This window comes from Salmo salar, chromosome 09 (assembly GCF_965601325.2).
Source record: "Salmo salar chromosome 09, fSalSal1, whole genome shotgun sequence".
NCBI lineage: Eukaryota > Metazoa > Chordata > Actinopteri > Salmoniformes > Salmonidae > Salmo > Salmo salar.
The window spans coordinates 49,965,206-49,987,539 of NC_138299.1; the positions used below are offsets into that span (position 1 = coordinate 49,965,206).

Consider the following 22,334-nt stretch of genomic DNA (forward strand, 5'->3'; position numbering starts at 1 on the left):
GAGGGAGAGAGAAAAAGAGGGGAGATAGGGAGAGTAGTCATGTGAATTACATCTATCCAGGGGGAGTAATGGAATATCACATTGTAACATTGCATAATGTATGTTAATGAGTGATGATACTAAACTGTAAATACTGGTATACTGTACTAGGACAGATATCACCTTGCTTATGCCATCATCCATCTGTGTTTATTCATTGGCACTGAGTCAAAGTCAAACCTCAGATGCAGGTGTTCTGAGCCGTGGTCTAATATTACCATCAGACAGGGTTTTAGTAGAGAACAGGAGGAACTCTACATCACTGTGTTGGCTGGCTACACAGTAATAAACTGCACTGTGTTCAGGTCCTCTCAGGCTCACTAGATGAAGATAAGCCTCTTTCTCACCGTCTCCACTCACATTGAAGTGCTTTTCAAAAGATTTCTCCATGGTTATTGACTTGGTATATGCATAACCAATGAGTTTCATAGCAGTGTCTCCTGCTGACTGTTTGTACCATAGTATCATGTAGTAGTTAGGGATAGTATGGCTGCAGGTGAGTGGAACGTTTCCTCCAGGTCCTTCTGTTAGTGCCACAGGCCTCTGATGAACCATGCTACTAAACAACTGCCCTGTGGACAGAGAGAGAGAGGAGAGAGAGGAGAGAGAGGAGAGAGGAGAGAGGAGAGAGGAGAGGGAGAGAAGGTGAAAGATAGAGAGAGAGGAGATAAGGTGAGAAAGAGAGAGAAAGAAAGACAGAGAAGGTGAGAAAGAAGGAGCGAGAGAAAGGATATTTTATTCAGTTTGATGACATTCGTAGAATCGTTAGGCTTCTCATCGTAAGTGATTTAATACCTGTCACCCAGAGTGGTAGAGCTGCCAGGTGAATCAGAACTCTGAACATGATGATGAAGATGATGAAGATGCTGACGAAGATGATGATGATGAAGATGATGAATATGCTGAGGAAGACGATTATGATGAGGATGTGATATGAGTGTCTCCTGGATGAAGCTCTGAGGTGAAAGGAGATTGGCTGTAGTAGTATCATGTATCCTTCAGGGTGGTGGATAGTGACAGTGTTAGAGGGAGTGTCAGGAAGCCTGTACTGTAAAGCTTGCTCATAGGACCTCACTGTGAACATGACTGATTACATGATCATGACAATGAAACCATCAGACATTAGTAGAACTAGAGTTAGAGGTCCCCCTACAGTATGTGATGAGACCATCTCTTTACATATTATATTACATCCTGTTGAAATACTGGGGTTTTTGTGCAGCTGTACTTGTTGTCTGTATCACTGTGTTCACTCACAGCACAGAAGTACATGCCGCTGTCTCCTGTCTCCGACTTCTTCACTGTGAAAGATCCACTCTCAGCTACAGCCTTAACAATTGAATATTTGTCTTCACTGAAGTCTCAATAGTCTGGTTTGTTATAAGTACTTGTGTAAACTACCTGCTTCATTCCCTCTCCTGGAAGCTGTCTGTACCAGTACATCTGGTTGTAGCTAGATCCCTTAGTGTGACTGCAGTTCATCGGAGCATCACTTTCTTTCAGTCCCCAAAGTATGGTGGGTATCTGAGTGACTTCACTCCCCTCAACAAGACCTGTAAGGATACAGTGAGAATGAAATCAATAGAGTTAGGTACAGTTAGACCTGAATACATCAAGACTCAGGTGAAGTGAACATATGCTTGGAAACATCAAAATTTACAACTAGAGATTCTTTCATTTTAAATAAGTATTTTGTTCTTAACTTTCCTGGTTAAATAAATGAAACATTATGAAACTGTACCTGCAGCACAGAGCAGTGAGACAGTAACAGTGAAGAGAAATGTGAACATGTTTGATCACGTTATATGTGAGAGTGCTGGAAAGAGTCTGGTATCAATGTATATAAAACAAGAGGAGTGTCACATAGATGAATAGATGACAATCAGTAGACCACGGCAGGTTCCACCATATTCAACATGTCAGTGAAGTGGGAGGGACTGATGATCTGAATTCATCATGCTAATTAGTGGTTCAGACTGTAGAGACATTCACATTATTAAAGTTAGAGGTCCCCCTACAGTCCATGATGAGACCATCAGCTCTTTACATATTATATTCTATCCTATAGAGCTGGCCAGCTTGTAGTCCTAAAACACGGAAATGAGTCAGCATTTTCTACCTCAGGTTCGTTGACCATTGCTATGGGAGAAATGAAGGGGGAAAATAATGGGATTTTGGGATAAAAGGTCACAAGTTAACACAGGCTTTGGAGATATTATACGTTTTGTTCTGTGCAATAAATGAAGTATCAGACCCATTTTTTCAATTTCGCCTAAAATGACATACCTGAATCTAACTGCCTGCAGCTCAGGACCTGAAGCAAAGATATGCATATTCTTGATCCCATTTGAAAGGAAACACTTTAAAGTTTGTGAATCTGTGATTCAACTGGTAAAAGATCATTCTAAAAAAAAAAAACTTCGTTTTCTCCCCCCAAACATTCATCATCTTTGAAATGCAAGAGAAAGGCCATACTTTCAGATAGGAGTCTAGGTGTAAATTAGATTCTGGCCAACAGATGGCAGTTGTGTGTGTGCAAAGTTTCAGACTGATCCAGTGAAACTTTGCTGCACAATATTTTGTGTCTGCCAGGAGGTTGCCCAAATGTGCCAATTTGCTCAATTGATACATTTTCAAGTACATAACTATAGAGAACATAGAAAACTTATATGGTATTAACAAATTAAAGTTTACACACTCCCAGAAATGTCATACATGATGGATCATTAGTTTATAACTAACATTCACACATCAAGATGGCTGGACGGGGTGGGCGTGGAGCCAGAGAGAGCAGTGGCGTCAAACTGTAGAACATAATACTGTTTTTTATCAAACAAAACTATGCTACATTTTATCTCTGAGACCCTCAGGATGACCAATCAGAGCAAGATTACTGAATGTAAGTACATTATTTACCTTCAGAGGTGAATGTATCAAACCAGTTGCCGTGATAAAAGTGTTTTGTTGTTGTGGACTCTCCTCAAACAATAGTATGGTATTTTTTCACTGTAATTGCTACTGTTAATAGGACACTGCAGTTAGATTAACAAGAATTTACGTTTTCTGCCGATATTATACATGTCTATGTCCCGGAAAGTTGGATGGTGCATACAACGTCATTCTAGTCACATTAGAGCACGATAGCGACAACCGTGTCATGTTTGGTGCAAATCCAATAAAACACATTACTGAGTACAACTATCCATATTTTCAAGCATAGTGGTGGCTGCATCATGTTATGGGAATGCTTGTAATAATTAAGGACTGGTGAGTTTTTTAGGATAAAAATGCAGTATGGAGCTAAGCACTCGCAAAATCTTAGAGGAGAATCTGGTTCAGTCTGCTTTTCACCAGACACTGGGAGATGAAGTGTACCTTTCAGTAGTACAATAACTTAAAACACAAGTCCAAATCTACACTGGAGTTTCTTTGCTTCCCAAGAATACAGCGAATGTTCCTGAGAAGCAAAATTACAGTTTTGACATAAATCTGCATGAAAATCTATAGCAAGACCTAACTCCTCTAGCTCCACAATGAAATAGGGTGCAGGCCAGGCAGCAGGCTGTTAGCCAGCCTGCCAGCTTAGTGGAGTCTGCCACTAGCACAGTCAGCATAGTCAGCTCAGCTTTCCCCATTGAGACCGTGTCTGTGCCTCGATCTAGGTTGGGCAAAATTAAAAATGGCGGTGTTCGCTTTAGCAATCTCACTAGTATAAAGACCTCCACCATTCCTGCCATTATTGAAAGAGATTGTGATACCTCACATCTCAAAATTGGGTTACTTAATGTTAGATCACTCACTTCTAAGGCAGTTATAGTCAATGAACTAATCACTGATCATAATCTTGATGTGATTGGCCTGACTGAAACATGGCTTAAGCCTGATGAATTTACTGTGTTAAATGAGGCCTCACCCCCTGGTTACACTAGTGACCATACCCCCCGTGCATCCGGCAAAGGCGGAGGTGTTGCTAACATTTACGATAGCAAATTTCAATTTACAAAAAAAATAAACAATGACGTTTTCGTCTTTTGAGCTTCTGGGGCCTGTTGCACAAAACTAGGATAAGGGATTAAGCCAGGATATCTTGGTGATCCTGGCTCAATTGATCCGTAATCCGGTTGCACTAAAGATGGTTAGGTGGCAGGAGGATATGTTATGGTATAAATTACCATGGAGATTTATTCTGTGGAGCTAGCCTGCTCCAGACCAGGCTAAATTCCAGGATCTATTTAATCTCATCCCTAATGTCAGTCAGCAGTCACCACAAATGGAAACCAATAGTTATTTCACTGCTCACTATACATTGTTATCACATAACTAGACCCACTGTCATTATTTAAACGTTTGTGATCATTAATTTCAATGATTTTGGATAAAAAATAATTTTTAGATTATGTTGCTATCATTAGATAATTTACAGTTTCCCATAGACTATAAGGCTATATATAAAATGATAGAATATTAGGGCCACAGAGGGGAAAAAAACACAAGTAATAATATTGTAACCGGTTGTTTTAAAGGAGGACAGTTGTTAAAATGACAGATGTGGGGCATTTCGTGAAATTGTACTTCAGTATGGTTTCATAAACAAAGACATGCTGATGTGCCAGAATATTAAGTATCACATTGTCATAAGTATCAAAACTGTAAAAACAATATGTAGCTTTTCTGCAGAAAGAACCAGCCTCATAAATTTATGACTTTATCCTTTTTCTTCAGTGTGGCCCTAGTACTCTGTCATATAAACAAATACACATTCCATATGAATATAAAAACACAATGTGTAACATTATGTTCCTTTATTGAATAAGGACAAAACAAAGCAGGTAAACCATCAGCTCCTTTCGAAACTGAAGTCACAGTGACTACAAGATGGAAAGCACAGAATCCAAGCATATTATACAAAATGATACATACACATTCAAAGGTCTGTATATAACACACCCTGCATGTCTGCACACTAAAATAAATGCAGGACAAATCCATACACATCAACTGAACAGACAAATGAATGGATGCAGTAGCCTCCCTGCAGCCTTGTATTACACACAGTATACCGCACAAACATCATAAGAGGCCAAATTCGTAAAAAAACGAACCCAAAAAAAACCCAATTCCTCTGCCACCGCAGGACATATTTAACCAAAATTGAAAGCACACATACTAACTAAAATAATTCAACACATATTGGTCCCTCAGCAGCCGACCACTGTCGTCATCAGGGAAGATTGCCGGATTGTCCCAGTCCATGGCTGGTGGCACTCTGGGGGCCCTCTCCTTCCTCAGGCAGGCCACATTGTGGAGGACAGCACAAGCCACAGTAATATCACATGCCCTAACAGGGCTGACCCTTAATTTGTGAAGGCAGTGAAAGCGTGCCTTCAGGAGGCCAAAGGTCATTTCAACTCTGGCCCTGGTCCTGGCATGGGCATGGTTGTAGGCCTGCTGTGCTTCCTGGGGGTCTGTGAAAGGTGTCAGGAGAAAAGGCTGGCAGCCATACCCCCTGTCTCCCAGCAGCACACCAGAGAATTCACCTGTCAACACAAAATCTCATCATTACTACCTCATAAACACAGTGATATTCTTGACACAGCCATGATGGTTATAAATAGGGGTTGTGTGGCTTACCTTGTGATAGGCACTGATAGATTTCAGAGGCCCGAAAGATTCTGGAGTCATGGACTGAGCCAGGCCATTTTGCCACAACATTGCTGATCACACAGTCAGCATTGCAGACCATCTGAAATCATAAGATGAGGAATATTACACCAATCAATGCACATCACTGGCAATGCAGAGTGTTCGTCAATGGACAATATCAAAAAGTTATGTTCACCTGAACATTAATGCTGTGAAAGGATTTCCTATTCACAAAATCGGCCTCATGGGCACTTGAGGGGGCTTTTATCCTTATGTGTGTGCAGTCCACTGCACCAATGACATTGGGGAAACCTGTCACACAAAGTAATGAGTATCCTACTATGTGTTAACAGTTGTCCTGTAATTTGTAGATCCTCTTACCTGCAATCCTATAGAACTCCTCTTTGATGTCACAGAGTCTTCTGTGGCCAGGGAAGGAGATGAAGACATCTGCTAATGCTTTGATAGCCAGACACACACTCCTTATTGTGCGGCAAATTGTGGCCTTGTTCAGCTGTTCTGCATCCCCCACTGAGTACAGGAAGGCTCCACTAGAAAAAAAGCGCAAGGCCACACAAACCATTTGCTCCACACTCAGTGCATGGCTCCGTGCAGTGCGGTGCTTAATCCTGGGACCCAGTAGTCTGCATAGATACCTGATGCCATCTGCAGAAAACCTGTATCTTTCATATAGATGGTCATCAGGGAAGGCCAGTGGGTCCAACCGGTCCCTGAAGACCCTTTCTCGCCTGAAGGCTCTCCTCAGCACAAGTGCTTCTTCATCCACCACATCTCGCACGAATGGGCATGCCATTGTCAGAGCAGAAAGGAACACACAATTTTGGGCCTTCATATAGGCTAGTGGCCACACCTGGTGCTGGGGGGGTGGGCAAAAGAGGGCGATGCCTTATAACGATGACTTGGTTGTACTGATTGCTGGGAAAATAAAAAAAACCTTAGAAAGATGTAAAAGAAATTAGATTTTTTGATTTTGATGAGGACTCCTCACCATTGTAGAGTAAATAGTACTTTCACACTCTTAACATGATACCTCATGCCTTCTGGAATCCAGAGAGATGGTCTCCTCCTCATCATCGTCTCCATCATGTGCTGTTGCTGCTGCACTGGGGCCTTCACCCTATCACATTTAATCGGATTCATATTGAAGCTAGTAGACAAGACATGCCAGGCCTACAGTATGCCTTTGATGGAGTACTCACTGGATCAGCATCGTCTGGTGCTTGTGCTGGTGGCTCTAACAGGAACACAGTGCTGCCAGACACTGCAAGGCAATAGGTAAACCAAAGTCAGACAGTCCAAATTGATTCAATATGAATGTGGTTGTATCCCATGTAGAGATGGAAGGACATACCTTGAATGAAGCGGGTGGCATCTTGGGAGGAACCTATGCTCGTCTCTTTCCCCCCAGGGATCCCCTCTAAGACGGGCCTGCCTTTATTTAGCTCCAAGGCCATGTCCTCTGCTGGGGTAAGGTCAGCCTTTGGTGACCCACCACCCGTGCCTTGTCTGTGGGTATTCTTTTTCACTGCTAAAACAGTACAGACAATGTGTGAGCAGGCACCTTCTGGGTACAATATATGCTTGTGCTTTGTTAAATATTAGTCAGGGACCATACCATTCTGCAGAATGTTCTTGTATTTGATTTTGACCTGCTGCCATGTCCGTTTTGGCCCGTTCATGTTTAATCTACACACACACACACACACACACACATTTAATGGAGTCACACTGCAAAAAATTACTTGGTATTTTTGTCTTGTTTTCAGTAAAAATATCAAAAAATCTATCATAGCTTTATACAGTGTGATGGAGTTACTTTACACAATTTCACTCATATCTGCAGTGCATTTCAATTAAAAATTTAACCGTTTCATAATTACAGTACAACTGCATTTTTGGAGATGTGAATTAAATATTTGAATTGTAATTGTGATGTTTCAGCGGAGCGGTGACTGTGTAATTGTGCACTACTTACGCATTCAGGCGGTCTGCAATACTTTGCCACGCTTTTTCTCTTTGCTTTATCACTGTGGCGGTGTTGCCTTTCTTCTTAATTATATATTTTACCTCCTCGTATGCCTCCATGAGGATTTGTGCTTCCGACGGGGAAAAGTACGCGGCTCTAGTTGCCATGGTAAATCAGTTAATCTGTGATCTGTGGCGGGGTCTATTTGAGTGAGCCGTGAGCGCGCACCTATCCAGGATTGGTTTCACCTGGCTTAATGAATCCGTGTCTGCTCATCCTGGCTTGGTCTTTGTGCAACCAATTAAGCCTGGACGCACATGTTTTGGCTTCATTGAGCTCAGCTGAGTCATTTATCCCGGATGTCTTAATTCTACTTTTGTGCAACAGGCCCCTAGTCATGAAATCTATGCAGCCTACTCACTCACTTTTTATAGCTACTGTTTACAGGCCTCCTGGGCCATATGCAGTGTTCCTCACGGAGTTCCCTGAATTCCTATCGGATCTTGTAGTCATAGCAGATAATATTCTAATTTTTGGTGACTTTAACATTCACATGGAAAAGTCCACAGACCCACTCCAAAAGGCTTTCGGAGCCATCATCGACTCAGTGGGTTTTGTCCAACATGTCTCTGGACCTACTCACTGCCACAGTCATACTCTGGACCTAGTTTTGTCCCATGGAATAAATGTTGTGGATCTTAATGTTTTTCCTCATAATCCTGGACTATCGGACCACCATTTTATTACGTTTGCAATCGCAACAAATAATCTGCTCAGACCCCAACCAAGGAGCATTAAAAGTCGTGCTATAAATTCTCAGACAACCCAAAGATTCCTTGATGCCCTTCCAGACTGCCTCTGCCTACCCAAGGACGTCAGAGGACAAAAATCAGCTAACCACCTAACCGAGGAACTCAATTTAACCTTGCGCAATACCCTAGATGCAGTTGCACCCCTAAAAACTAAAAACATCTGTCATAAGAAACTAGCTCCCTGGTATACAGAAAATACACGAGCTCTGAAGCAAGCTTCCAGAAAATTGGAACGGAAATGGCGCCACACCAAACTGGAAGTCTTCCGACTAGCTTGGAAAGACAATACCGTGCAGTATCGAAGAGCCCTCACTGCTGCTCGATCATCGTATTTTTCCAACTTAATTGAGGAAAATAAGAACAATCCGAAATTTCTTTTTGATACTGTCGCAAAGCTAACTAAAAAGCAGCCTTCGCAAATGGAGGATGGCTTTCACTTCAGCAGTAATACATTTATGAACTTCTTTGAGGAAAAGATCATGATCATTAGAAAGCAAATTACAGACTCCTCTTTAAATCTGGGTATTCCTCCAAAGCTCCATTGTCCTGAGTCTACACAACTCTGCCAGGACCTGGGATCAAGGGAGATACTAAAGTGTTTTAGTACTATATCTCTTGACACAATGATGAAAATAATCATGGCCTCCAAACCCTCAAGCTGCATACTGGACCCTATTCCAACTAAACTACTGAAAGAGCTGCTTCCTGTGCTTGGCCCTCCTATGTTGAACATAATAAACGGCTCTCTATCCACCGGATGTGTACCAAGCTCACTAAAAGTGGCAGTAATAAAGCCTCTCTTGAAAAAGCCGAATCTTGATCCAGAAATTATAAAAAACTATCGGCCTATATCGAATCTTCCATTCCTCTCAAAAATGTTAGAAAAAGCTGTTGCACAGCAACTCACTGCCTTCCTGAAGACAAACAATGTATACGAAACGCTTCAGTCTGGTTTTAGACCCCATCATAGCACTGAGACTGCACTTGTGAAGGTGGTAAATGACCTTTTAATGACGTCAGACCGAGGCTCTGCATCTGTCCTCGTGCTCCTAGATCTTAGTGCCGCTTTTGATACCATCGATCACCACATTCTTTTGGAGAGATTGGAAACCCAAATTGGTCTACATGGACAAGTTCTGGCCTGGTTTAGATCTTATCTGTCGGAAAGATATCAGTTTGTCTCTGTGAATGGTTTGTCCTCTGACAAATCAATTGTAAATTTCGGTGTTCCTCAAGGTTCCGTTTTAGGACCACTATTGTTTTCACTATATATTTTACCTCTTGGGGATGTCATTCGAAAACATAATGTTACATTTCACTGCTATGCGGACGACACACAGCTGTACATTTCAATGAAACATGGTGAAGCCCCAAAATTGCCCTCGCTAGAAGCCTGTGTTTCAGACATAAAGAAGTGGATGGCTGCAAACTTTCTACTTTTAAACTCGGACAAAACAGAGATGCTTGTTCTAGGTCCCAAGAAACAAAGAGATCTTCTGTTGAATCTGACAATTAATCTGGATGGTTGTACAGTCGTCTCAAATAAAACTGTGAAGGACCTCGGCGTTACTCTGGACCCTGATCTCTCTTTTGAAGAACATATCAAGACTGTTTCAAGGACAGCTTTTTTCCATCTACGTAACATTGCAAAAATCAGAAACTTTCTGTCCAAAAATGACGCAGAAAAATGTATCCATGCTTTTGTTACTTCTAGGCTGGACTACTGCAATGCTCTACTTTCCGGCTACCCGGATAAAGCACTAAACAAACTTCAGTTAGTGCTAAATACGGCTGCTAGAATCCTGACTAGAACCAAAAAATTTGATCATATTACTCCAGTGCTAGCCTCCCTACACTGGCTTCCTGTTAAGGCAAGGGCTGATTTCAAGGTTTTACTGCTAACCTACAAAGCATTACATGGGCTTGCTCCTACCTATCTTTCCGATTTGGTCCTGCCGTACATACCTACACGTACGCTACGGTCACAAGACGCAGGCCTCCTAATTGTCCCTAGAATTTCTAAGCAAACGGCTGGAGGTAGGGCTTTCTCCTATAGAGCTCCATTTTTATGGAATGCTCTGCCTACCAATGTGAGAGACGCAGACTCAGTCTCAACTTTTAAGTCTTTACTGAAGACTTATCTCTTCAGTAGGTCCTATGATTAAGTATAGTCTGGCCCAGGAGTGTGAAGGTGAACGGAAAGGCTGGAGCAACGAACCGCCCTTGCTGTCTCTGCCTTGCCGGTTCCCCTCTTTCCACTGGGATTCTCTGCCTCTAACCCTTTTACAGGGGCTGAGTCACTGGCTTACTGGTGTTCTTCCATGCCGTCCATGGGAGGGGTGCGTCACTTGAGTGGGTTGAGTCACTGACGTGGTCTTCCTGTCTGGGTTGGCACCCCCCCTTGGGTTGTGCCATGGCGGAGATCGTTGTGGGCTATACTCGGCCTTGTCTTAGGACGGTAAGTTGGTGGTTGGAGACATCCCTCTAGTGGTGTGGGGGCTGTGCTTTGGCAAAGTGGGTGGGGTTATATCCTGCCTGTTTGGCCCTGTCCGGGGGTATCATCGGATGGGGCCACAGTGTCTTCTGATCCCTCCTGTCTCAGCCTCCAGTATTTATGCTGCAGTAGTTTATGTGTCGGGGGGCTAGGGTCAGTCTGTTACATCTGGAGTATTTCTCTTGTCTTATCCAGTGTCCTGTGTGAATTTAAATATGCTCTCTCTAATTCTCTCTTTCTCTCTTTCTGTCTTTCTCTCGGAGGACCTGAGCCCTAGGACCATGCCTCAGGACTACCTGGTATGATGACTCCTTGCTGTCCCCAGTCCACCTGGCCGTGCTGCTGCTCCAGTTTCAACTGTTCTGCCTGCGGCTATGGAACCCTGACCTGTTCACCGGACGTGCTTGTTGCACCCTCGACAACTACTCTGATTATTATTATTTGACCATGCTGGTCATTTATGAACATTTTAACATCTTGACCATGTTCTGTTATAATATCCACCCTGCACAGCCAGAAGAGGACTGGCCACCCCTCATAGCCTGGTTCCTCTCTAGGTTTCTTCCTAGGTTTTTGGCCTTTCTAGGGAGTTTTCCTAGGGAGTTTTTCCTAGCCACCGTGCTTCTTTCACATGCTTTGCTTGCTGTTTGGGGTTTTAGGCTGGGTTTCTGTACAGCACTTTGAGATATCAGCTGATGTACGAAGGGCTATATAAATACATTTGATTTGATTTTGATTTGATTTGACCTGAAAATGGTTGTCTAACATTGATTAACATGAAGAACCAAAGTGATGCCGAAACGTTGGTAAATCCCCAATAAATTACTGGGAGTTTATATATGGAGTGTGCGACTCTCTTTATTTTGATAGCAATGATTAACAACCAATTTGACAGAGCTTGAAGAATTTTGAAAATAATAATAATGGGCAAAAATTGCACATTCCAGGTGTGGAAAGCTCTTAGAGACGTACCTAGAAAGATTCACAGCTGTAACTGCTGCAAAAGGTGCTTCTACAAAGTATTGATTCACAGGTAGTGATACTTATGTAAATGAAATACTTATAAAACATGTTTTCACTTTGTCATTAAGGGGTAATGTGTGTAGATGGGTGAACAAATATATTTATTTAGTCCATTTTGAATTCAGGTTCTCACACAACAAAATGTGGAAGAAGTCAAGGGGTATAAATACTTTCTGAAGGCACTGTAGCTTTAACGTTCGGTGCTATGGCATACATAACCATACCATCTGCATACAGATTAATATGTAGGGATTTAATACAAAGACCAATATTATTTATATGAATAGTAAAGAGAACTGGTCCCAATGTGGTACACCTAATATCGAGGAAACTAGACTCAACACCATCAGAACGCACACATTGTGTCTTGTCGGTCAGAAAGCTCTTAAACCATTTGCAAGACTTATTGTCCAGGCCCATTTCAGATCATTTTTGAATTAGTAGGGAATGTTCAATGGTGTTGAATGCCTTGGAAAGGTCTAGAAATATGGCAGCACAATGATTTTTATGAACTATGCATTTTAAATCATCATCTAAAACAAGCATAACAGCTGAAACAGCGTTGCCAAAGATATTAGAGAAAGGAGGTAGGAATCCCATTGGTGTACCAAACGCCCCACCCAGCAGACTATCGACCAATCGCGTTTATGTTGTTATGCTGCGTCTCGCGGTTGCTAAACTAACCATCATGCAAACCCTTCTCAAAGTCAGGATATGAGATGAGAAACGTTCCTATTTTCCTCGAAAGTATGTAATGTCTCGATTCCAAAGCTATACAATATTAGAGATATCAAGTTTATTATCTGTAATGTTGTACTGCTTGTTGACAAAATTCATGCTTATGTATACCCCATCATGGTAGATATCCCAGCTAGCACAGTGGATCTGGGCCGATTCCAGCTGAGAGTAAGACTCGGCCGATGTCATGTGGCCCGAGTCTGGGCCGCCTTCGGCAGTATTACTTAGAGCTAGGATGTGGGGATTGAGCTCGGGCCGACTCTGGTGTGAGTTATCTTCTTATGGGCAGGTGGGATGGTAGCGTCCCTCCTGGCCAACATCCGTTGAATTTGCAGAGCTCGAAATTCAAACTACAGTGTTATAAATATTTAACTTTCATAAAAACACAAGTGTAATACATCCAAATAAAACGTAACTTCTTGTTAATCCAGCCGCGGTGTCAGATTTCAAAAAGGCTTTACGGCGAAAGCAAACCATGCGATTATCTGAGGACAGCTCCCTGCATATAAACACATGAAAAACATATTTCAACCAGGCAGGTGCGACACGAAAGTCAGAAATAGCGATATAAAAAATGCCTTACCTTTGATGATCTTCTTCTGTTGGCACTCCAAAAGGTCCCAGTTACATCACAAATGGTCCTTTTGTTCGATAATGTCCTTCTTCATATCCATAAAAACTCAGTTTAGCTGGCACGCTTCAGTCAGTAATCCACCCAGTTTCCCTCCATCAAAATGCATTCAAAATGAATCCCAAACATTACTAATAAACTTTTCCAAACAAGTCAAACAACGTTTATAATCAAACCTTAGGTACCCTAATACGTAAATAAACAATACAATTTAAGACGGAGAATCGTTATTGTCTTTACCAGAGATAAATACCAAAGAACGCACTCTCTTCCACGCGCTTGGAAACACTACAGCCAAAATGGAAGCCACCTAAAAAAACTACAATTTCTGGCTCATTTTTCCAAAAACCAGCCTGAAACTCTGATATCTGGGAAGACTTGGCCTTATAATTAAAGTGATAGCCATTGAAAATAGAGGTAGGCTGAATTATTTTGGGGGGGATGGTTTGTCCTCGGCGTTTTGCCTGCCATATCAGTTCTGTTATACTCACAGACATAAATTTAACAGTTTTAGAAACTTTAGAGTGTTTTCTATCCAAATCTACCAATTATATGCATATCCTAGCTTCTAGGCCTGAGTAACAGTTTACTTTGGGCACGTTTTTCATCCGGATGTCAAAATACTGCCCACTACCCAAGAGAGGTTATCTGGCCCAAATGTATTACTTGGGTCTCTGGTGGATTCCGGGGAGAGTTATCTGGCCAAAATGTATTACTTGGGGCTCTGGCCGATGTGGCTACTCTCTGACAGATGATTACACGCTGCTTTATATAATTAACATTTCATTATTTCTTTATCCATATTTTCTCATTGTTTCTGTGATAAAAAAATACAAGGAACATTAATTCTTTAAGAGGCCTGTGTAGTATTTTAGTATTTTAATACTTTGTTTAAGGCAATTGATAAGCATTTAGAACTTTGTCGATGGAGCCTCCTGAGTGGTGCAGCGGTCTAAGACACTGCAATGTAGTGCAAACTGTGTTGCTACACATGCTGGTTCGAGACCCGTGCCGGACGCCACCGGGAGACCCATGAAGCAACGCACAATCGGCCCAGCGTTGTCCGAGTTAGGGGAGGGTTTGGCTGGAAGGGATGTCCTTGTCCCATTGCGCTGTAGCGACTCTTGTAGCGAGCCGGGCGCACACACGTTCACCAGGTGTATGTTGTTTCCTTCGACACAAAATGTTTTTTCTGGAAATGTATAAAAGTAATATTTAAATTACTAAATTGGGTATTTTTGAATACATTAATTTAAATTTGCATCGGGTCGCTTCTGGGGGGATTCTGGAAAGATGCCGGCCATGTCGGCTCAAAAAGGTTGACGATATCCGATCCTCGTTTGCTAAGTCAAACGACACCGCTGGTCCTGCTCACACTGCCCTACCCTGTGCTTTGACCTCTTTCTCCCCTCTCTCTCCAGATGAAATCTCGCGTCTTGTGACGGCCGGCCGCCCAACAACCTGCCCACTTGACCCTATCCCCTCGTCTCTTCTCCAGACCATTTCCGGAGACCTTCTCCCCTTCCTCACCTCGCTCATCAACTCATCCTTGACCGCTGGCTACGTCCCTTCCGTCTTCAAGAGAGCGAGAGTTGCACCCCTTCTGAAAAAACCTACACTCGATCCCTCCGATGTCAACAACTACAGACCAGTATCCCTTCTTTCTTTTCTCTCCTAAACTCTTGAACGTGCTGTCCTTGGCCAGCTTTCCTGCTATCTCTCTCAGAATGACCTTCTTGATCCTAATCAGTCAGGTTTCAAGACTGGGCATTCAACTGAGACTGCTCTTCTCTGTGTCACGGAGGCTCTCCGCACTGCTAAAGCTAACTCTCTCTCCTCTGCTCTCATCCTTCTAGACCTATCTGCTGCCTTTGATACTGTGAACCATCAGATCCTCCTCTCCACCCTCTCCGAGTTGGGCATCTCCGGCGTGGCCCACGCTTGGATTGCGTCCTACCTGACAGGTCGCTCCTACCAGGTGGCGTGGCGAGAATCTGTCTCTGCACCATGCGCTCTCACCACTGGTGTCCCCCAGGGCTCTGTTCTAGGCCCTCTCCTATTCTCGCTATACACCAAGTCACTTGGCTCTGTCATATCCTCACATGGTCTCTCCTATCATTGCTATGCAGACGACACACAATTAATCTTCTCCTTTCCCCCTTCTGATAACCAGGCGGCGAATCGCATCTCTGCATGTCTGTCAGACATATCAGTGTGGATGACGGATCACCAGCTCAAGCTGAACCTCGGCAAGACGGAGCTGCTCTTCCTCCCGGGGAAGGACTGCCCGTTCCATGATCTCGCCATCACGGTTGACAACTCCCTTGTGTCCTCCTCCCAGAGTGCTAAGAACCTTGGCGTGATCCTGGACAACACCCTGTCGTTCTCCACTAACATCAAGGCGGTGACCCGATCCTGTAGGTTCATGCTCTACAACATTCGCAGAGTACGACCCTGCCTCACACAGGAAGCGGCGCAGGTCCTAATCCAGGCACTTGTCATCTCCCGTCTGGATTACTGCAACTCGCTGTTGGCTGGGCTCCCTGCCTGTGCCATTAAACCCCTACAACTCATCCAGAACGCCGCAGCCCGTCTGGTGTTCAACCTTCCCAAGTTCTCTCACGTCACCCCGCTCCTCCGCTCTCTCCACTGGCTTCCAGTTGAAGCTCGCATCCGCTACAAGACCATGGTGATTGCCTACGGAGCTGTGAAGGGAACGGCACCTCCATACCTTCAGGCTCTGATCAGGCCCTACACCCAAACAAGGGCACTGCGTTCATCCACCTCTGGCCAACTGGCCCCCCTACCTTTGAGGAAGCACAGTTCCCGCTCAGCCCAGTCAAAACTGTTCGCTGCTCAGGCACCCCAATGGTGGAACAAGCTCCCTCACGACGCCAGGACAGCGGTGACAATCACCACCTTCCGGAGACACCTGAAACCCCACCTCTTTAAGGAATACCTAGGATAGGATAAAGTAATCCTTCTAACCCCCCCCCCCTTAAAAGATTTAGATGCACTATTGTAAAGTGGTTGTTCCACTGGATATCATAAGGTGAATACACCAATTTGTAAGTCGCTCTGGATAAGAGCGTCTGCTAAATGACTTAAATGTAATATGTAAATGTAATGTCGGCTTAATTCCGGTAGACGGATACGGCCCAAAATACTGTTGCCGATTCCTCAATGCTAGCTGGGATATTAGAGCAGCTTCAGTCTCTAGATATACCCCATCATGGTAGATATATCAGAGCAGCTTCACCTGCTGATACCACAGTATGGTGTTGTAGCTGGGGAGAGTGTGTTCCACCTGCTGATACCACAGTATGGTGTTGTAGCTGGGGAGAGTGTGTGAACAGGACAGGACAGCAGTTTCTCCAGAACTCTGAAATACTGAAGATGGAGACTTAAGAACGCTGGAACAGAGGAGTTCACCTGTTACAGAAGAGGAGAGAGAGACCTGTTTGTTATAACTACTGTAGTCATTCAGGAAATATATGGAATTATAGAGTATTTTAGACGGTCTCTAATCTGTGTTCAAGAATAATCAAGAGATTCACGTTCAGAGGTGAAAAATATCCAACAGCGAAAGATTCTTAGTTCAACACTGAGTCAAGATGAACATTCAAAAGGACATGGATCTTCAACTCTCAGACTCCTTACTACACACCATAGTTTACTGTGGTACTGTGTCTGGTGAGTCCACATGGATTTGTTGAGCTGTAACTCCACCTACAGGAAAGACATGATATCATACCATACTGTATCATGGTCTCCTGTATATCAGAGGGAACCTCCCCTTTCTGTTAGACCAGCTGGCGAGTGTTTTGGCATTGAATCAGAGCCAGATACAGTGTGATGTTAATACAGGTGTGATTAGTCTACAGTACACCAGGGAGGAGGTTTTTGTAGAGCAGAGAGGGAGATCTGATGCACTGTGTAAACTAGCAGCACAGTAATACACAGCACTGCTATTTGGAGTTAGTTGATTGATGGTTAAGGTGCTGGTACCACCTGCATTAGCATCTCCTTCTATACCAAATCCAGCCTCAGGATATCCAGTTTTCCCAACCATGTATCCTAATAGCAATAATTCTCGGTAGTTGGATTGCTTGTACCAGAGGATACGATTATAGCTTGATATACTATGTGAACACTCCATCTTAGCCGACTTTCCCTGTTTCTTGTACAGGGATGCAGGAGTCTGGTAAACCTGGCTACTAAGCGAAGAACCTGGAGAGAGAGACAGAGAGAAAGAGAGAGAGACAGAAAGAGGTGAAACAACATATAAAGAAACATATTGACCTGAAACAAAAAAAACTATCAACTGAGGATATTAGTAGTTCATGAAATCAATGATCTGAATACCTGCAGCCCAGGCTGTGTAACCCATGGTGATGGAGATAAGAATTCTGATCATGTTGACTCACTGTTAAGGAGACAGAAAGAATGAGACAGACAAACCACTCCACATGAATTAGAGGTGGCTTCTAATCAACTCATCTCAGTGATCTTATAGAGGGATGCTGCCTCCTTATGAGAACATCTAAAACATCAGAGACCTGAGATGAACCCTGCTTGAGGAGTCTATGTGGGACAGGAAGCAGGGTTTAGTAGAGCAGAGAGGGAGATCTGATGCACTGTTATCTGGAGTTAGTTGATTGATGTTTAAAGGAAATAGTCACCCATTTTGAATGTTATATTATTTTTGTTTATCTCTGAGTGAGGTCTTATCAATGCCATGGGTCATTTCATGTTTTAATGTTGTCGTGACGTTGTATTAGTTAATGTGACGACTGTTGCTCATCGAATGATTAACAGTTTATAATTGCGTGATTAAATGAATCAAGCAATGAATCAAGCAATTATTAACTCATTAACATGGGGCACCATGGGAAAATTAGTTTTACTGAGTTTCTATTTCCCAAATTAACTCAAAGAATATCAGAATATCGATTTTACAACAGTCGCTAATTAATCAATTTCCTCTAATGTCTCATTTCTGAACGTCGCATAATCCGGAAATCTGCACGAACCCGGGCTCCACCAATGAGTTTACCACACCAATCTTAGTTGATTATTTATTTACTAGCAAGCTAAAATGATGATAAAAATACACATACACAAAACACAGTCTAGGCTATTGATTAGGACTTAGTATAACGGGCCAACACACTATGGCACGTGTTACCCAAAATGGGGATTTAAAATAGAGAGAAACAAAGAAAGTACACGAGAGAAATATACATTTGGGTTCATTTTTCAGCTATGCTTATTTTAACCCTAGCCTTGCCCCGAACTGGCGCTCTTATGGGTCAGAATATAATGATGTAATTACGTGTTGGAGGTCTCAAAAGGGAAGCTCCGCGTGGGTCGTTTATGCTTCTCAACGACGCACTTCTCCGGCCCAACTCTCTGGTTGTCCTCACGATGTCAGTGTCCTTCTTGGCTTAATGGTCTGACTTCTCCCCCTTTCTCTGAAAGGGGTCTTCTGAGGACAGACAGCTCTGTAGCTCAGAGCTCACAGCGTAGGGATGAAACAGCGTAGATACCACGATTCGATGAAGAGTGGAGGCTAGGTGGTTCGGCTTGAATTCACCCGCTTAGACACAGCTACTCATCCATAGCTTGGGTAGAAAAAGATTTCTTTGTCTTCAACCTTGTGTTTCGTTTTGGGGTTCGTTGACCATTTAGACCGTGGCTGCAGCCTGGGGTCAGTTAATCTGATATGTTAATTCTTCAGTCTCCTGTCTTATACCCTCGGGTCAGAAGTGGGCGTGACGGCCTTTAGGGCAGTTCTCTGGGCGTACCAAGTTAAGGGACAAGGCCTAGATTTTACTCAAATCCAGTTTTAGACACTAACTTCACATCTCATCTTTACCAAAACATTCTCTTTGATTTGGATATTTTCCACACAACGTACAATGTATAAACATCAGGCATATAGTTGGAAAACTCTTAAAGGTACAATGTTTTCATAATAACGTCATCTGTTAACCTTTAATAATAAAACAAAAATGACATACATTTTCATATTCCATCTATCGTTATGACCACCATTGTGGCTGACGGAAACCATTGTTCCAAAGTCCCTTTATTGCATGTTTAATGTTCTGAGGCCAGTTCTCCATAGTGAGGGCACAGGAATTTCTCTGTGTCCTAGGATTTATCATGGGCGTGAGGGGTCATAAAACTCCCACATCTTCAGACCCCTAGATCTCTCCTCCTCTGTTGGGGGTTGAGAAATACCCTGTAGGATTGTGGTCTCCTGTAACCTGACCTGATCAGGACAGTCATGACAATGTGTATCTGAGTTATTTGCAGTCAAGCAGTCAGACATTCGTCTGGTATGACGTAGTACTGTGATAAAGTGATAAAGAGTTGCCAACCTCCCGGCCCTCTCAGTGGACCCTATGATCACTCGGCTACACAGCTGATGCCTCCCGGACTCTTCACTAACACGACTAGAACTCCACTACATCACCGGATTCCTGCCGTAAGCTCTGGACCTTTGCATTGGATCATCGCTGCTAGCTAGCTGCTACCGAGTGGCTATAGTGGCTATCGCCCTTGTCCCGAACTTACTACCAGTTAGCCGTGAGCCATCTCCCGGCTAGCAAACAAAGTTACTACAACCACAATACCTCTTTCGCCAACTGGCCTGGACGCTTTATCGAAACGAAGCCCCGCCGTTCGACCATGACTGGTCTGCCAACGTAACTCCGTCCGCTGTGCCCCCAACAGACCTTTGCTGGACGTCGGAGCAGGCGCTTCTACTAGCCCCGGCCTGCTAACTTTAAACGCTGTGTCTCCCGCTTGTTTGGTAGTAACGACTACCCAGCGGCTTCCCTGTTTCATCTATTGCTGTTCACTGGACCCTATGATCACCAGATGTCTGAGCACATGGAGCACATGGAGGAAGTTGATATCAAACCTCTATACCAAATAATGTGGTTGTTGTTGTCTTGAAGAAACAGTTCAGGTATTTCTTCAAATTACAGCCTATTTCTAGTGTGATTACTGCATAATCTATAGCACAGATCAAATCTAAAGACTAAAAAAAGACAAACCCTTTCAATGATGTAGATACCGGTATGTTCCACAATACACCTTTAAGTTGAACAGGAGACCTGTAGGTGAACAAGGGATCTCCTCGAATATCAACACAAGTTCTGACGTCAAAGTGATGTCATTTCCTACCCCTCCGGCAGCTCAGTTCAGCTCCCCTTCTCTATTGACTTATTCTCCTCTCACCCCTATGGGCTCTGGTCTAAAGTAGTGCACTAGAAAGGGAATAGGGTGCCATTTGGGATGCTGACATACATTTGACACTCCCACTAGATGACATGACATCTCTGACTATCTGAAAACCCTTTCTCCTTGTCCATGTGACTCTTCTCTCCAGAACCATCAACATGATCAAGCTTCTCATACATGTAGCAACTCTACCACTATGGGTGACAGGTACTAAATCCCTCATGAAAGATAGATTTACTACTGAAATATATTGCTGTCTATATGCTGAGTAATACTGTATATTTCATATTGTCTGTTTTCATCCACAGGGCTGTCACAAACAGACAAAGTTCACCAGACTCCTACTGCAATACTAAAAGGACCTGAAGATAAAGTTCAACTCACCTGCAGCCACACTGATCCAAGATACGACATGATACTGTGGTACCAACAGTCAGCCCAAAACACTGCTCTGAAACTCATTGGGTATGTGAGATTCACCAGTCCAACGGTGGAAGATTCCTTTAAAGGGCGTTTTAATGTCAGTGGAGATGGTGCAGCTAGTAAAATGGCGTATCTACATTGTCCCAAACTGACAGAAGCTGAAGACAGTGCAGTGTATATTTCTGTGCTGCTAGTAAAGCACAGTGTTTCACTATACCCTCTCTCCTCTACAAAAACCCTCTGTGATCCTCTCATATGATACTGACTACAGCTCTATACACCTGCACCTGTCTTCAACCACTTCAACAACACTTTGCTATGAACCATTTGATATGTAACAGATGGTAATGATACTGTTATAAGTGGCTAGTTTAGATGGTGTAGGTGCACTTCCTCAGTTCTCCAACAGGAGGCAGTGTTTCTCAACACACATTTAGAAAATGCTGTATAGCGGCAGTTTATGGGTCCTGGTCAAAAGTTGTGCCCTATATAGGGAATAGGATGACATTTGGGATTGAGAAACGTTCTAAATGTGTGTGGGCATGGACCAGGGCCGGTGGTATGGGAGGGCCCTAGGGGGACTGGACCAGGGCCGGCGGTATAGGAGGACCGTAGGGGGCCTGGACCAGGGCTGGTGGTATTGGAGGGCCCTAGGGGGCCTGTGCCAGGGCTGGTGGTATGGGAGGACCCTAGGGGGCCTGGCCCGACCTACCGTACCTCCTTGCATGTCCAAGTAAAATATTACAATTTTGATAATTTATTTTACCAAGATGCACACCAACAGAAAGACACATCAATCTCAGATAAAGCATCCGATCAGGTGAAACTGCTCCCCTCTGTCTCCGTATGTGTAGACCATGTATCTGATGCTGTCTGGACAGTGAAACTGCTCCCCTCTCTCTCCGTATGTGTAGACCATGTATCTGATGCTGTCTGGACAGTGAAACAGCTCCCCTCTGTCTCAGTATGTGTAGACCATGTATCTGATGCTGTCTGGACAGAGAAACAGCTCCCCTCTGTCTCCGTATGTGTAGACCATGTATCTGATGCTGTCTGGACAGTGAAACAGCTCCCCTCTGTCTCCGTATGTGTAGACCATGTATTTGATGCTGTCTGGACAGTGAAACAGCACCTCTCTGTCTCAGTATGTGTAGACCATGTATCTGATGCTGTCTGGACAGTGAAACAGCTCCTCTTTGTCTCAGTATGTGTAGACCATGTATCTGATGCTGTCTGGACAGTGAAACAGCACCTATCTGTCTCAGTATGTGTAGACCATGTATCTGATGC

At 43.5% G+C, this 22,334-nt stretch overlaps 1 long non-coding RNA gene and 1 gene segment (V, D, J or C); one reads left to right on the forward strand and one right to left on the reverse strand.

Annotated features, from left to right (window-relative positions):
- LOC123744629 (T-cell receptor beta-2 chain C region-like) overlaps nt 1–22,334 on the forward strand; it is a 605,275-nt gene that overhangs the window by 40,172 nt on the left and 542,769 nt on the right.
- LOC145858019 (uncharacterized) lies at nt 6,694–8,076 on the reverse strand. The gene is made up of 4 exons (XR_014378768.1): nt 7,319–8,076; nt 7,055–7,231; nt 6,903–6,964; nt 6,694–6,820 (listed from the first exon to the last, which is right to left on the reverse strand). It is a non-coding gene; the product is annotated as an uncharacterized LOC145858019 (long non-coding RNA).